Raw genomic sequence first — 18038 nt, 5'->3', positions numbered from 1 at the left:
TGCATCCAAATAAAATCCAAGGCGCACAGAAATCCTGTATAGACCCTTTTAAAGTTCAGACTATCATTCAAATAATAATAGCAAATAATTGCACTGGCAAAGCTGTTGTCTGTCATTGTGCTTTGTACTAGGCATAGAAACGGGCACCTTTGCATTGAGTTTGTATTGTTATCGAGAGCAGCTGGTCTTGAATTACAGACGTTACAGCTTTGTGATGTAATCCCATTAAATATTCAGTGTTTGCAGGTAAGCAAGATGCAGCCGACATTCGTGTAGCAGATTAGCAAGTGAATATATGAGGAAGCAAAGTTGTTTAAATCCTGAGATGAATGGACAAGTTTAAGCTGTTAGGTCTTACTACTCATGATAGCCATACACAGTCAGTGTCTGCTGTCGGGGTACACGAGGATTGAGCTTGTTGAATTTTGGAGAATTATAGGATATGCCTGCCACATCATGCCAATTCTTGTTTGTATTACAACTTGGTAGCAAGGAGGCATCCCCTTTTTTTAAGGATGGCCATTTGTATGTTGACCTGGCCTGGTTGGCTGAATTTCGGCCACTTTTACGTCTGCTGTATTTTCTATTGGACAGTTCAGGTCTAATGGTAAGCTTGGTGAATATATAAAATTTTTTGCAGAATGCTACTTAGATGCCTATTATCAGTCAAGCTTTCACTACCCACACACGGTGCTGTTGTGTACTTTGACCCTAGTGTACATCTGTCAATGGCTGAAATGCATTGGGGTGGCTAAAGTTTTTGTATGTTAATGTGGTTTTAAAGGGTACCTCTCATCAAAAAAACTTTTGATATATTATAGATTAATGTATGCAGAATAACTTTACAATTGCATGTTATTAAAAAATGTTTCTTTCTATTTAATTTTCCACTTTGAAGAAATGACCACTATGGGTCTCCCTACCAGTCCTGGCAGCAAGCATTTCAGACTCATGCTGGAGTCCTAAACACTACGAGCTGCCAGTCTACTTTGTTCACAAAGGAGAACACTCAGAGCTGCCAGCCTGCTTTGTTCACAGCCTGTTTGGCTGTGAACAAAGCAGGCTGGCAGCTCTGAGTGTTTAGGACTCCAGCATGAGTCAGAAATGCTTGCTGACAGGACTGATCAGGAAAAATACAATAGAAAGAAGCGTATTTTTCATTAACATGCTATTGGAAAGTTATTCAACATTCATTAATCTAAAATATTTCAAAAGTTTATTTGATGAGAGGTACCCTTTAAAGGGGTACTCCGCTTGAAAACTTTTTTTAATCCACTGATGGCAGAAAGTTAAGTTAAATTACTTCTATTTAAAAATCTTCATCCTTCCAGTACTTATCATCTGCTGTATGCTCCACAGGAAGTTCTTTTATTTTTGAATTTCCTTTGTCTGACCACAGTGCTCTTTTCTGACACCTCTGTCCATGTCAGGAACTGTCCAGAGCAGGAGAGGTTTGGTATGGGGATTTGCTCCTGCTCTGGACAGTTCCTAAAATGTACAGAGGTGTCAGCAGAGAGCACTGTGGTCAGACAGAAAGAACTTCCTGTGGAGCATACAGCAGCCGTTAAGTACTGGAAGGATTAAGATTTTTAAATAGAATTCATTTACAAATCTGTTTAACTTTCTGGCACCAGTATATTTAAATAAATGTGTTTTCCAACAGAGTACCCCTTTAATGTCTTTTCTAGATTTGTGTTGATTTTGATCATGATCTTTTACTGTCTGATAAATTGGCGCTTTAAAACCATTTTATTGTGTACCCTGTTTTGGAGTAATGACTAAGTTCTTACATTGGATCATAGCTTGACTTTTTTTACAGTATTAATACTTTGGTAATAAATACTCTGCTTTGGGTATTAGATCGAGTTGCTTAATTGGGCTTAGCACTGTTTCTGTGTGTTGCACTTTACCGGGCAGTGTTTATTATATAATGAACTAAAACTTATATTGCTTAATAGTTAGTTTTCTATCTTACCCAGTGGTGGTTCCTCTGAGACAGTTGGGTGTAACAAGTAGGGAATATGCTCCTGCGCAGGGCTGCCACCTGGACATATGGTTAATTCAGGATTTAGATTCCAATGAAGGAAGGGACCAGCGGGAGGAATTCCAAGCTCTGTTCATCACCGTAGAATATGTTGGCAATATATATAAATATTTGTTGCTTTTCTAGATTCTTGGATGACACAATAAAAAAGAAATGTATTTTTATTTTTGTGAAGAATGTGCTTAAACAAGATTTATGTATCTACAGTAGTATAGCGTTTGTGAGATTCTATACTGTGTGTATACCTTGTACGCTGGCAGTACATCTCAGCTTGGCCGGGTACACGATATGGGACACCACTTTGCTGGTTCCTGGCATGTCTCATTGCTGGCGTTCATGAATATTGGGGAGCTGCGCCTGTTACTATAGTTAAATGTAACCTGACCGCTGCTCTGCTGAATATGACATTACAGTTATTTCCAAGGCCTGCCGTAACTCTGCTCATAGTCTTAATACCTAGTTTGCTTGGAGGATTGTCAGCTTAGCTAGGTCACACCAGTAAGACAAACATGATAAAATCTTTATTACAGAACTTTTCAGGCTTGGGCAAAAGCTAAAACTTTTGCAATAATTTTGTTAAAGGACCCCTGTGCCTATTATTCTCCACCTTTTTTTTATAGATCCTCTATTATTAAAAATGTAGTCTGTTTTTTTCAAGTAAAGCTCATTCATAGTATGAAATGTTTAGTTTTTCCAGCATACTTTAAGTATTAAAGGCATTTATTGATAACATATCCTCAACATAGGTCATCACTATCACACTGCACTCATCAACGATCGTCTGTTTACCGGATTTGCAGCTCCCACAATTACAGAGAACAGAGCTGGGTGCAGACAGCGCCGTACATAGTCTAGTGGCCATGCTGAGTTACTGCATCTCAAGTGTCATTCGCTTTGATATGAAATAAGCTATAGTTACTCTGCTGTTAGCAATTTCACTGCTCCCTACAGCTTTGGCAGTGTTTCCCAAAAAAAAGGGTGCCTTCAGCTGTTGCAAAATTACAATTTCCAGCATGTTGTAACATCTGGAGGCTCACTGGTTGGGAAATACTGATCTAAGGAGTTTGGGGTGGAAAGAAGCGGGACAATAATGGGGAGCCTCAAGTTGGCAGTGTCTTTGTGTGGGTTGGAGTGGGTAGATACAAAACAACATGGGATTTGTGTGGTGGGTGGGTGAGCAAGGAATAAATAAAACTGGGGGATTGGGTACATGGAAGACAAAAAGTGAAAGGGGCTCTGTTAGTGGAGTGGAGTACAGGCATCATGTGGTGATATCCTGATCATGATGGGGGCAGAAGGCTAAGGAAGGGGCAACATAACCAGATGCCAGGGGATCTTTGATGGGGGTTTATGGGACTTGCTATTTTTTGGGGGTTTAGAGATGTTCATAGCTCTAGGGGACAGGAGATGGTATAGGGTTTACTTGGTGCTATGGGATACAGAGGATGACCAGATCTTTTTGTATGAGGCATATAAGGTGGTAAGAGCACTGTAGGGAATAGGGGTGCAGAAACTGGTTGACATTTTATGGGGTAACAGTAACTGGGCTCTGTGGAGGGGCACAAAACGATAGGCTGGGACTTTTGCATAGGCTGCCATACATCTGGGTTAGCTGACCTTAGTGCGTTGAAATACCACTTGTACTAGATGCTTTCTATGGCACATTTCCATTTAAAACATTCCCCTCTAGGCTTTTTACTTTATCCATGTTTGAGTTAAAGACCCCCCATCTAAGCATAAAAGGGGATTAAGAATAGTAGAAAGATTTAGCAAGCATACTCACTCTTGAATAACAAATTCTTTTATATCTCTCAGTATAGTTTTAGAATGTGTTTTATTCCCTGCTTAAAATCTTCTTTTTCCCCATAGATAAGAGAGCTCCCATGTGTATTGAGGGCCCGCTTGTCACATCATAGGATTTCTGTTATTACTTGGAGCCGGGCAGATTGACAGATTCCTGTTATCTACATCATCTGGCAGTTCCATGAGTTTAAGTTAATGAGGCCAAGTATGGTGCTGTAGGAAACAGAGTAAAAAATAACATCTGTTTTCCAAGGCCTTTAAAAAAAATAAAAAATAGAAAAAAATCTCTTGTGACAGAAATCAGATGCTGGACGGGGACAACACTTTAATCCCATTTACGTCAGGTTTACTGCATCTCTTAACCCTATTGGTTATGGTTGTCAAAATTGACAACTAAAGCTAAAAATAAGAGCAAGAAAAAAAAAGTAGAAAACACCTGTTTTTGTGATCTGACTATCTAAAAGCTCTTGAAACAACCTTGTAAAAACTGGAGACCATCTGCCCATTGGGATTCTTTCAGCTTTGAGAATTCTAGGGGCAGGGCTTAACTTGCCTTGGAAAAATGGGCGGGAGTTAAGCTTCTCCAATGACCGAATCCCAAGTCTTTGATATATGCTGTAACGTGAAGTGAACAAAAGTGGTCTTCAAACTGTGGACCTCCAGATATTGCAAATCAACAATGCCCAGGGAGTTGAGTGATGTAGTTTTGTAACATCTGGCGGTCCACACTTTGGAGACCACAGAAGCCTTTTATATACATGCACAGTATATACAGAGGATTACCTTTTGAAGAACAAACCAATAATGAAATAATTTTAGCCGGAGGCTCCTGCTGCAGCTAGTTGCTTTACTTAATCTCCTGGTACTCATAGTAATGACTCTTTTATATATTTTGGAAAGTTGATAGGAAGATGACAGAATGAAAATAGAGGAGTTGGTGACTTTGACCTTTTTCCTTTCTTAACATCTGTTTTGCATTCACAGAACAAATTACACAAATCCTTGTCAAATAAAACTGATTTTTTTCAAAAACATCAGATCTTTGGATTCGTACATTTTTATCTACGTATGCATGAATATTCTATATAAATTCATAATTTTATTCCGTGTAAAAAGCAATGCGTATAAAAAATTCTTATTGATTTTATATATTTAACGTTTTTTCTTAAGATTTTCTTTACCTGGTGGAAAGAACTGGTCCTTGTTTTACAGTTCACATCCCTGTTTCAACCCCGTTTAAAATTGCTGACTAGGTCATATAGTTTTTCCTTTCACGAAGCTATAACTTGTAATGTGGTCTGAGTGAACATGTAGATCATAGGAATATTAAAGGCAGCGCACAGGAATGAACCAACTGTGAACCATAAATGACTTGGTTTGAATCATAAAATGTAGTCAATTTGGTGAAATATTACCTAGGCAACAAGAAAATAAAGAATGTGAATTTGAACCGACTGCAGCTTAGACCGCTGAGATCTGGAGTGCTGTTTTGTTGGGTCTAATAGATAGAGTAAGTGTCGTAATCAAGTTTGACCCTGGAAGTATTTTCATCTGGGGAAGAGATAAACTAAAAACCAAAGTGGATCCAGTGTGAAGTAAAATATTGTCCAAAATGTGTACTATGCATTTCGCGCTGGTTCCAATTCTTGTGGTGGAGTCAGATCTTGGTTGGGAGGTGAGCAATAAAAATTATTTCTATGCCTGCAGGTCCAAAAATCTATAGTGGTTGCACCCCTAAAATTATCCTTTTAAGACAAGTTAAGAAGAAAAAGTCTCACTCGCAGATGGTCTGTGAAGGTCTTCACTCTGTAAAAGAACTTTACAGTTGACCTTTGCCCTCATCCACGACCTTGGCCTTTGCTTTTATTGACTTGCATCTGTTATTTTGCAGGAACAAACTTCAAAGTCTTGCCAGAGGTTGTTTGTGAGATATCGTGTCAAGAGCACAGTTGTCAAGGTCTTCCAATATGGAAGCCAAAAATCTCTTATGTATGTATGCATTTGAGAAGGCATTTAGCTGAATATTACATAAGACAAGTGACAAAATGTGTCCTGGGCTTTCAGGCAGTCTGAAGTATTTGTAAAAAGTCCAATTATTTTATGGCCAGAAAAGGTGTATTATGATATCTTTAAAATATGGATTTATAAAAGACATGCTGTCTGCTATTTTGGCATATGTAGGCTGCGGTGCCAACTCTCCATGGTAACTGACCACAGTCATGTAAGCTTTTCCAGACATAATCCCTAGCTGTGTGGGGGGACTCATGAATTGAGGGTCACATTATTTTCTTTTTTATTTATTTTAGATTTATTTTTTCTCCCCTGCATCAATCCTAATTTATTTTTTCTTCTTTTTTAAGTTTGAAATATAGAAATTCCTAAATTGTATTTAGGTTATTGAAATATTCCTTTTATCATGAAGTGAAAGCTGTCAAATATATAAAGCCAAATATTTTTAGGTTAGGCTGACAGTGTTGTCTTTTCTTCTGCCTTTTTTTTATGTTTTGCTAGGCAGGGTATAGTCCTGGAGTCGAAATACAGAAATACCATCCATTCATCTTGCCAGATCTTTAGAACCGTAAAAGGGCTTAGACTTGACCTCGGCCGAAATGTCTAAAGATCACCTCAGCTAAAATTTCACAGTGCATTTATTTCTCAATGGATTTCATAGTGTATATCCTACACATTCCATGCATTAGCAGTGACCCTCATTCCAAATTCTATGCCCTACTGAAAGGTCTGGAAAACACGTTTGTGCAAAATTTTTATGGGTTCGAAGTACAAAAAATACAGTTTGTAGACCACTACTCTAGTGTACCCTTTCCCCTGCCTTCTACTTGTAAGAGCAAACCAGGAGACATGGAGACCGGCTGAAGTGGACAGAAGTTTAAAGGGGATAAGTTGCCTGATCGCGGGGGTCCCGCTGCCTGGGACCCCAGTGATCTTGCACGCAGCACCCCGTTACAATCAGTCCCCGGAGCATGTTTGCTGTGGGTCTGATTACTGGCGATCATGGGGCCGGAGCATTGTGACGTCACTGCCCCGCCCCTGTGTGACATCATGCTCCGCCCCCTCAATGCAAGCCTATGGGAGGGGATGTGGCAGCTGTCACGCTCCCACGGAAATTAGTTCTAGTGACCACGAATGGACAAACTTCAATTTGAGAAAACTCTATGGCTGTGTGTTACATATTTACCACTTTAAGTCTCAGGAAAACAAAGAAAAGGGACATTAAGATTTCACAGTTGTGCCACCATAAAAAAAACAACAAAAAATAAACACTTAAAAACCGGGCCATGGCTCTGGCTCATCTGTCATGCCAAAAGAGATGGGGAATATGGTCATCCCAGTATGAATATGCCTAAATGAACGCACATTCTTTTTCCACTCTTGGTGTTACATATTTTAAGATTTTATTTTCAGTTTTGGCACACAGTTTTGGAAAGAACTGTTGGCGATACCTAGACTGGTGGTGCTATGAGTAATGGTGACCTTTCTATGATGGAATGCGTTTGTTTATGGCCGTTATTTAGCATTTCGACATGACTAGTGAATAAAACTGGAGTACGAATACGTTTTTTTTCTCCGACTTTACAGTTTGTCATAGCATTACTCACAGATGGGACGTTACTCAGCTCCACGTATAGTACATCAGTCATCACCTAAAATGACTTTTTTTGAATCCAAAAAGAAGTAACTTACTCATTTGATACAGAAACATAATCCAAACATATGGAAAGTATCTGAAGTTCTTTTGTTAAATGAAAGGCTCAGCTGATCTTTCAGCAAAATAATTCAGTTTTGGCACTGCAATTCAGCGTACATAGCTGTCCATTTAATTAGGCATCCAAGAAGAGTATTTTTGTAGCCCTAGCCCTTTAGCACTGTATGATTTCCAGGCTGAGGTTGCCCTGTGCCATTCATGGTGCATGCAATCTAAAGTGTTTTAGATTAATATTTATGCAGACTGGTAAAGTTGTCTGCATAGTTTTGAATACATTTTTAGAAAAACACCCAACCCATGACCTAGTTCACAAGTCCCATGCCAGTCTCTCCTCTTGATAGTATGAGTCATATTTTATTTAGTACAGTATATACCATAGCTCCTAGTGACCTGGATATGAACTAAGCATGGTAAGCTTCTTTTTTACTAAGAACCTAGAAGAAATGGTTGGCTTCCTCTTAGAAGGTCCACTGTGAGGAGATGAATAAAGGAGCTCGTACACTTTCAATAACTGTCAGCTAAACATTTTTTTGCCTAACTTCTATCTCACCCATTCCCTCCGTACACATGAACGTTCTGCTTGGCAGAATAGGGAAAGGGGTAGTAAGCCACTACTAGATAGCTCTAGTGGTGGCTTATCTCCTCAAAAACAACATTTGGCCATGTTGGACTTTAACTGCCTGACCCTTTTATCGCCCCCTTACATCATTTGATGTGGATGGAGGCCACCTGACTCTCTATCACCAAAGTCATCCAGTTTTGCCAAAATTGTTGTGCTTTCCCATCTTTTTCATGTTTATGGGGCCTTAAGGCTGAGCTACAGATTCACACAAAACCTGGAATGAAGCAACCATTGACGTCATGTCCACATTCAGTCCTAGACAACCTCTTTAAAGTTTTTCAACAAAAGACAAGTTACTTGGCCAGCCTGGACCTCTCTGAAACTGAGATGTTCCTGTGTTTTGTCTCTTATACCTGAAAGCGCTGATGTACTTTATCCCATCTCCAATTGGGTTAGAGGCATTTGGTGATACATGGACCGATAGACTTCTAGGGTTGCCACACAACTCTGAGTGTGTAGTTTGCTTTAATATGGCCATGAACGTGACTCACATCAATATCTGCAAGCAGTAAAAACCATGTATTTATGACCTATTCTTTCGAAATGGTTTGGATATGACACTCTGGCTTATAATTACCGTTTACGATGTGTCTCACCCTATCAGTTGGGCTGTTTCTTTTTATCTTAACAATATAATAATTTCAACAGTAAATTGGTAAATGGTTATTGATTTGCGCTTGGCTCTTATCGACATTGGACAATATTTTCCATATGTATGGATCAGCTGCTGTCAATGATGTATTTACCTGCTGGACTTTGTGCTTCTGTTGGAATTTCACAAAGGTGATTTGGTGTTTTTGTTGTCATTTCCTACAAAAGTTCTATGACATTTTTATGGTGGCTTAGAGGACAAAAAGTGCTTCTTCTGTATAATGCTGCTGCCATATTGAATGCTGGATATGTTGTCAAAAAGTCAAAATGGCACGCCAATATATCAGTGCACAGACAGGTATGGGCCCTATAGATTTCTGTGGCCAAATGTTTTAATGTTCTCACATATATAGAAGTAATTTTCTAGTTAAACATCCAAAGATCGGACATCTCCAGCATCAATATTCAGGTAAAAGGTTTTTCTTTATTAATCAAGGGTAAAATCTTTACAGAAAAACAGTGTAGACAGAATAAAAATCTGACGCGTTTCAGACAGTTACATAGCCTTATTCAAGGTTAGGTATAACAGGACACTGTTGTCCTGTTAAGATTTTACTTTGGATTAATCAAGAAAAACCTTTTACCTGTATATTGATGCTTTAGATGTCTGTTCTTTGGATGTTTGGAAGTATTACAAGGTAGAGTGGCTAACCCCGATCTGTGCACTGAATAGGGTACAGCTGCCAGAGGGCTTGTTGCATTTTTCACCTAAGGGTGTATTCTGTTTGCTAAACATTGAAAGATCTAAAAGATCATCAGGAAACATTAAAGGACACTTCCGAGGAACCTTGAGAAAGGGCCCACCATACGTATTTATGTCATATCTACTGCTTCACATTTGCCATAAATGTCCAATAGCTGCATGGGTCACCTTCATATTATGGTGCTGGTGTCCCGTGGTAGGCCCACACTGCTTTTTGTAGTAACTCAATAGATTGAAAGAATCAGTGTGAGATCTAATTTCTACTTCACAAGGTAGGTAAGGTATTTTGGGGACCTATGTTTTTCTGTTTGAAGGGGTTCTCAGAGGTGTGATCCTCATCCCAGGTTTATGGTGTGTGTGTGTGTGTGTGTGTGTGTATATGTATGTATGTATATATATATATATATATATATATATATATATATATATATATATATATATATATATATATATTAGTGCTCTTCAGGATATTATAAAGCTTATTAAAGAAGCATTCAAGGAAATATACATGTTTTTGCTTACATAGTGCAACATAGGTTATTATTTGAGAATAATGTAGAGGTTCTTGTGTATGCCTTATGCTTACCACTTTTTTTTTTTGTGGCACACATGGAATAGGCCCAAATTTTGTTTACAAATGCCTAATAATGTGGTTCTGTAGTGCAGCCTACATTTTCCATGAATCCTTTGTAGTTAACAAGAAGTCAGAAACAGCACGGACATCCTGTTGTGACCATTAGGCACTGAAAGATGTGGCGATCACATGAGCAAGTTATAGTAATAAAACACATAGATGCAGCCGCGCAGGAATAAGACAAATGGCGCTGTGCGACTAGTGATAGTGAGTGTATGTATGTGATCTAGGGGAAAAAAAACACTTGGAATTCTTCTTTAAATAAAGGATCAGTAACAGGAATCAGAAGCAGTTTTTTTTATTTTGCACCCTTGTATTTTAGGCCTGTATTGTGAACTGTCTAAATGGCAAGGTTTTTATATACAATTTCCTTAACTTATGTTTTTATTGAAGTCATGCCAATAACTGTAAGAAGAAAATAATAGCTATCTGGATAACCTGTATATTTGGTTTCCTCATTTTCTTTTTTTTTTTTTTTTTTCCCCTCTTTTTGCTGATAATAGTTTTTGACACAATGTTCTGTTCCCGTTCCACTCTATTTTGAAACATACAAAGGAATTTCTCTCTAAGACTGAATGGGCTACCGACCACACATATGGGGTATTTTGGCGGATGCAATGCTGATTGTTTGGTTGCCAGTCTAGCAGGGAGAAATCATTGGTGTATGGCCTCCTGTGTTGTTCTGCCAACATCATGGCTATTTGTATATAATGCGTCCAATTTATAATCTCATTCCTTAGCTTTACTAAGTCTTTTCCCAGACCTCCATAGGTATTTAGATAGCAGATCATTCTTGTTTATTTTTTTATATTTTTACCCTTTGTGTTTTGTGTTTATTTATTTATTTTTTATTACCTTCTTTCTCTTTTAAAATTCCTTATGCAATAATATTGGGGTGGCATTAAAGAGTACCTGTCGTCAAACCATATTTTCTAAACTAACTCAGATTATATTCCCTAACTACTCCTAACACCCCTCCTGCCCTTAAAAAACAAAACAAAAAAAAAACACATTTTTTTAAAAATCCGAGCTTTAAAAAGCCCTGTCTCATACCTTTCCCCTTGCTCGCATTGTATGAGCTCGCCATGCTCGGCACTTCCTGAGTTTGGACTTCTGCAAGTCCAAGTGGAGACCAAATTAACTGTTTGACTTGTGCAGGGAACAGAACAGAGCCACCTAGTGGCCATTTTTCAATCACATTAAAAACCTATATAAAAGTCGAATTTTAACAGCAAGTAAATAGTAAAGTGTCTTATAATAACATAAGGAATAATATATTAAAAGTTTAGTTTGGTGACAGGTACTCTTTAAGAGCCACTTGTGTTGCTGAAATTACTTTCTGTGACTACTAAAGTACATGCAGTCGGTTGGTGGAACCTGCAGAATACATTTAACAGTGCTGCAAAAGTAAAGGTGGCCATATATACATAAGACAATAAGATTGATGGGTGAATGACTGACTGTCTTGACTGTCATCGTTTTGCCTATGTATTGGTCATTCAGACTGTCCATACATGATCCAGAACACCAGGGAGCACAACCAGTCTTTCCAGTTAAAATTTTAAACATGGCTGACTTAATTTTAGGATGATGGGATTAATTATAGAGCATTGTTCATTGTTAACTTTCACCTTTACAAATGATTATTTTGTTCGCAGTCCTCCAATTTCAATAACCGCAAACGTGTACAGGCTTCTCTACAGTAAGGCATTGTTGCATAACTGACAAGAAAATGTAAAAGTTTGGTGACCTGAGGAATGTTTTATATTTTATAAATATATCCTGTGAATGTTTTGCTCATGTTGTTATTTTCTCCTTAACACAACGTCAAAGGCTTTATCTTTTATCTATTTATTTTTTGTTATGCTACGTGATGGTAAAGTGTAAAACAGCTTTTCCCAAAGACTTTTTACTGAAAGTCAGATACTTTACATCCGGGAGTTAGAGGTTATCAATTTTAAACCGCACATTTTTTTTTATGTGAAAACTACTACTGCAGCAAGAAATAGATCCAGCAGGAAGGAGAAGGAGAAGTCCTTACTTTCTAATTCCCATTCCTTTTGAATACACTTCTGGCTTTGGCTCAAACTGGTATTTTTCGGAAAACCAAGTGAAAACCGAGCTTAACTTTTTCCATCCTCCTCTCCATGTAAATTCATTATGAATAAAGTGAATAAAGTTTTGTTTGATTGAAATTCCAAGAAAAAACAGCAAAGTAAAAAACCGTATGGTGAAATCCGGTTGAACCGTACGCACATACAGTTCTGTATGATTTCCATTGTTTTTCACCGGTAGGTTCGGTTTTGGGTACGGGAAAAAAAACTGACAAACCTGTACAAGATGCAAACGGTTTCCAATACGGCCACGTACGGTTTTCAAATTGAAAAACGTATACGGGAACTGTATTGCAAAAAAACATCATCGTCCTTGTTGTCCTTTTCAAATTACTGAAACTCTTTAGAAGTCCTTCCCACTTTTCCCCAAACGTGACTGAAAGTTGTACAGCTGTTCTACTTAAATTGTTAATTGTTTAAAAATGTAGGCAATGTCAACACTAAAAGTCCCATTTGTCGTCTTTTTTTTCTTACAGAAGGGTACAGAATAGCTGTGTGTAAGTGAATTGAAAAAAAGTGTTTAAACATCGCCTAATTTTTTATTTTTTTATAAATGATAATGACATTTACTCTTTAAGGTGGCCATATAAGTCCAATAGCTGTGGGCAGAATCATTGTACAGTTAACAGCTGTCTCTCCCGATTTCATTCCAGATCTTGAACGCTCATGTGTTCTCAATGGAGAGAGGAGGGGTAAGCTGCTGCCAGACAGTTCTAGTAGTGTCAGATCTATGGCTGCATTCACACCTCGTTTTCAGCCTACGGTTGCCGGATCCGGCTGGGGGAGGGGAAAACTGGGCACTCCCATACCCCAGCCGCACTCCATTTACTTTAATGAGCCGACCGGAGTCAAACAGTGACTCCGGTCAGCTAATTTTTGACCCGTGTCCGGTTTCCTGACAGCCTATCTCTAAGCAAAAGGGTCAGACCCTTGTTTCTCTCAACATGATCTGTCATGAGTTGGAAGGTCCTCATACACTTTAGACAGTCAGCAGGTTTAGATAACTTTTGACTAAAGATTTTGGGGACCTTTTAAACACCAAATTTTTCTACTATGATCCTGATATTTTACTGGGCATCATTGTTGACTTGCAGTGTCTGGTCTTGGATTTTGATCCAATCCAGGACAGCCTTTTCATAGAGTTTGTATGTTTCCCCAGAGATTGTTTAATGGAGAGAACCCACACAAACATTACTGATGGGTTTATTGTCTTTATGAACTTGATCCAAGTATGTGTCTGAAATAGGGAAACGAGATGATAAGCTTACTGGAGACCAGGAGTGATGTGAATGCGGACAGTCTATGTACAGTGCTGCAGGATATGTTACCACTATTTAAGGAATAGCAATGACTGCAACTACCGGTACCTCCTATTGTTAAGAAGAACATAAATACGTTCTGGTCATCTGATCTCATGACATGAGTTCAGAAAACTAGTGAAACATGGCTGATTAATAACCGTGAAGTAAACGGAGTGTCATGTTCTGTAAATGAATAAGCCTAATAAGAATCGTTTGCCTGGAAAGGTTTATTTATGGGCCAATCGGTTAATAATGTACATGTATTGTCTAAAATATTAGCATCTTTGACTCTGTAAATCCTCTAGGTTGTAATACATCATCTGTAGAAGTCTGTGCAGCCCCTACAGAACTCCCATAAACTTTTGATCCATAGATGTGATTTATAGCATGTTACACCACATACCATATTGTAAAGCCTCTTTAAAGGAGTAGTCTCATGAAAAAAGTATCCCCTATCTGTAGAATAGGGGGTATGTTTTAGATCGCCAGGGGTCCCAGCTCTCTCGGCCCCCGCAATCTCCTGTATCTCCCCTGGAGCAGCGCATGGCGACCCCCGCCCAAAGTGGGAGGCCGCCATGCCCCCTCCATATATCTCTATGGGAGGGCTGTTCGGCTATCCTCGGCTCTCCCGTAGAGCTATATGGAGGGGGTGTGGCGGGGGTTGTGATAGGCCCCGGCTCTCCCCTGGAGTGGCGTGAGTGCTCAGCCCCCCCGATCTATAAACTTATCATCTATCCCTTAAGGTTATGTTCACATGTACAAGATCTGCTGGGTATTATCTGCTTCTAATTTTGCTACCTATTGGATGTACACAGAGGGGGAGATTTATCAAAACCTGTGCAAAGGAAAAGTTGCCCAGTTGCCCATAGCAACCAATCAGATTACTTCTTTCATTTTGCAGAGGTCTTGTTAAAAATGAAAGCGTGCTGATTGGTTGCTATGGGCAACTGGGCAACTTTTCCTTTGGACAGGTTTTGATAAATCTCCCCCAGAATCTCTGAAATTACTTGATGAGGCAGCTTATGTTTTCCATGTATTCTCTGGCATTGGCTGAGGTGCACCTGATCATCTTATTAGGCTGCTAGTACTAGATATCACCCAGGTAAACATATAAGTGGGTTGGTATCTGTTCACACTGCAGTGTTATTTTTATTTTTTTTATGCGTTTTCCTGCTCAAAGTGCATTCTTTTACAGAAATATTACCAAAAGTCGAAAGTGATTTGACCTATAATAACTGAGGTGTTTTTATAAAAAGTTGACATCTTTACGGTTTGTTCACACGTTGAATTTTTGCTGCATTTTTTTCACACAATGTTACTGCAATGTAGCTGTTTTTGGAGTGACTTTCCGATATCATGCTAAATATAAAATATTAAATGTTTTTACCCTATTTTGCACTATTACACGATCTCTTTTTTTTTTTTGGCAAGATTTGCTGAAATTCACAGCAAGACAAAAGCAGCAAAAAAATGTAATGCATTGTGTGAACAGAGCCTTAGCCTCACAGCCTATTGTATACCTGCTATCCCAGAATATATATATATATATATATATATATATATGTATATGTATATGTATATATATATGTATATATATGTATATATATGTGTATATATATATATGTGTATATGTGTGTGTATATATGTGTATATGTGTGTGTATATATAATATGTATATGTGTATATATATAATATGTATATGTATGTGTGTGTGTATGTATAAATGTCTGAGAGCTAGTAGCAGGGGATCTGGTAGGTGATTTTGCCATACTGTAAGTCAGCTGACCCAGGACGGACATCCTGTGACTCACATTAAGCACAGTAACGAACTGGTGATCACATGACCAAGTAAGAGGAATGAAATGCATGGATGCAGCAGTGCTGGTGTCAGATGGCTGTATGACTAGTGACTGCAAGTGTTCATGATATGGGCAAAAAAAACAAAGAGCCTAGAGTGCTTCTATAAAGTCTTGTTTTTGGGAAAGGATACCTCCTTAATGTGGTGCAATCTGCATGGACTAACAAAATGTCTTCTTTAGATAAGCTCCGGAGGTGGAAAGAATTTTACTTAATGTGTCTCTATGAAATTTGATCCGTCAGTACGTCTTATCATTGGCAGAAACTGAAGCTGTAAATCCCACATTCAATAAACCGATTTATCTAGAAAAGACATTGACAGATAAAGTCAGCGCTTTTCTTTCCCTTTCTTCTGTTTGAACGTGATCAGACATTGTGAAAATAATTTTATGAAGGTTCAATGAAAGATCAAAGGTTTTATTTTCCAAGCATTCCAAGTCATCCTGCTTTTTTATGGTATAGATCTGCTGGGAAATGTTAATCTTCATTGTTAGACAGGAATAAAACATGCCAGGGACATGCTTCTTGAGGAGATTTACCTTTTTATACCAGTGTTTCTCAGCCAGTGTGCCTCCAGTTGTTGCAAAACTCCAACTCCCAGCATGCCCGCACAGCCAAAGGCTGTGCGGGCATGCTGAGAGTTGGAGTTTTGCAACAGCTGGAGGCACACTGGCTGGGAAACTCTTCCGTATACTATTTAAAGGTCTCAGATGGCAAATGTTAGGTCAACTTAGAGTCCTATTCCACAATAAGTGTTCTATGTTATGCTGTACCTAATCCTGGTTATGTACATATCGTTTATGGGGGAGATTTATCAAAACCTGTGCAGAGGAAAACTTGCCCAGTTGCCCATAGAAAGGAGACCTATGAAAAATGAAAGACACATTCTGGTTGGTTGCTATGGGCAACTTTTCCTCTGCACAGGTTTTGATAAATCTCCCCCTGTGTGTCTAGGAACTATATTTCTCTTACAAATACCTTCTATCTGTTGCTCACTTGGGTTGTCATTCTGTAGTTAAGGGGGGGGCGTGTACTCAATCTGCATGACTCATCTTCCTTTCTGAGTGCTGGGTCTCTTCATCCAATCACTGCAAGCTGCTCTGTAACCTCCTCCTCCCATTTTTGCATGCTGCAGTCTGTTCTCACTCCTGTCCTATCAGAGGAGTGTTAGTCCCAGCCTGTGCTTTAGCTTTGACAAAGATGATGCTGCATCTGGACAGGATTATGTTCTTGATGGTATAGGGACCCCTAGTGTTTTTTTTATTTTTTTTTTAAAGCCATGATTCCTATAAGGAAATAAAAATGTTTTCAAGTATATTAGAAAGGCTAATATTTTGCCAAGATTTACAACGTATAAAATGTTTCTGAAACTGACCGCAACCATTTTCAGTTACCAAATAATAAATATATAAATATATATATATATATATATATATATATATATATATATATATATATATTTTATGACTATATTCCTAGAGAGATTTTAGCTACTAACATGGGCTGCATAGTACATTAGGGGTTTGTTCACACTTCAGAATTTTAAGGCAGACTACAATGAGTATTCCTTTTCTGTGATTGAGCTCTAAGCCCTGCCTGTAGGCCTCATTCAAATGTAAGGACCTGAACACTGCATAATAGGTATCTGTAATAAACTCAGCTCACTGCACCCACTGTCCCAGGATTTGCAGCCCTAATACGGATGATGACATGCAAGTTCATTATTATAATGCCCCTAGTTTTACTATGCGGCTAGAGGATGGAGGAGGAGGGGAAGAGAGAGAGAGAGATTATTTTGGACCATCTGCAAAGAGTCTTATTTCTTTGTCCATACTAGGTGTCTCGTGTTTGCGAGTTCAATGTATTTTCACACAACAGCAACTGGCGCCAATATCTGTGTATATGGCTCATATAATGCCATGGGGACAGCAGTCAGCACATTGGCATGGATGGCCTGTAAGCTTACAGCAGCTGTTATGACTTATCATGCTGGAAGGAATAATGAAGCTTTGAGACTCCATTCTGACCTTTATGAAACATTTGGGCACAAAAGTTAACCAAGGTGCAGTAAGAAAAAAATAGCCCCCATACTCTTTATATGCTTTTTGGTTTATATACAGACTAGCCAAGGATACGGTGTTGCCCTGTCTTTCTGCCTAAACCTTGTGGGAGAGGAAAAGCAACAATAATGGCCCAGCTTTCCTATTCTCCTAAGGAGAATATTTGTCTATGAAAGCAGCCATTTTGAAGCTCTTTAGGACAGCTGGGTATCATGCAGTATGTGTGCCACCATGCTTTCCTAGTCTCCTGAAGCCCCAGCAGTGATAGGCTGCTCGTCCTCCCTGCACTTCTTACTGCAGCAGTGCTACCATGCCTTCTCCCTGCCCCCCACACTGTCCCATCTTCTGCTCCTGCCTGCAGGACAGTTATTTCTGCATTGGACAAACATAATGGTAAATAATTCCTCTCAATAAAGGCGCTGGTCCCAAAATATAGTATAAGGATTTTATTTAGCAACGCATTTAGATCCCGGACGGGGATCTTCATCAGGCATACCTGATGCAGGTATGCCTGATGAAGATCCC

General features: G+C 38.8%; 1 protein-coding gene across 3 annotated transcripts in view; it reads left to right on the top strand.

Annotated features, from left to right (window-relative positions):
* PLPP1 (phospholipid phosphatase 1) overlaps positions 1-18038 on the top strand; it is a 76751-nt gene that overhangs the window by 50846 nt on the left and 7867 nt on the right. The window lies entirely within an intron of this gene.

The sequence above is a fragment of the Hyla sarda genome, chromosome 1, assembly GCF_029499605.1.
Source record: "Hyla sarda isolate aHylSar1 chromosome 1, aHylSar1.hap1, whole genome shotgun sequence".
NCBI classification, from domain to species: Eukaryota; Metazoa; Chordata; class Amphibia; order Anura; family Hylidae; genus Hyla; species Hyla sarda.
Note: the sequence above shows the minus strand (reverse complement) of the source record. Positions and strands in the feature narration are given on the sequence as shown.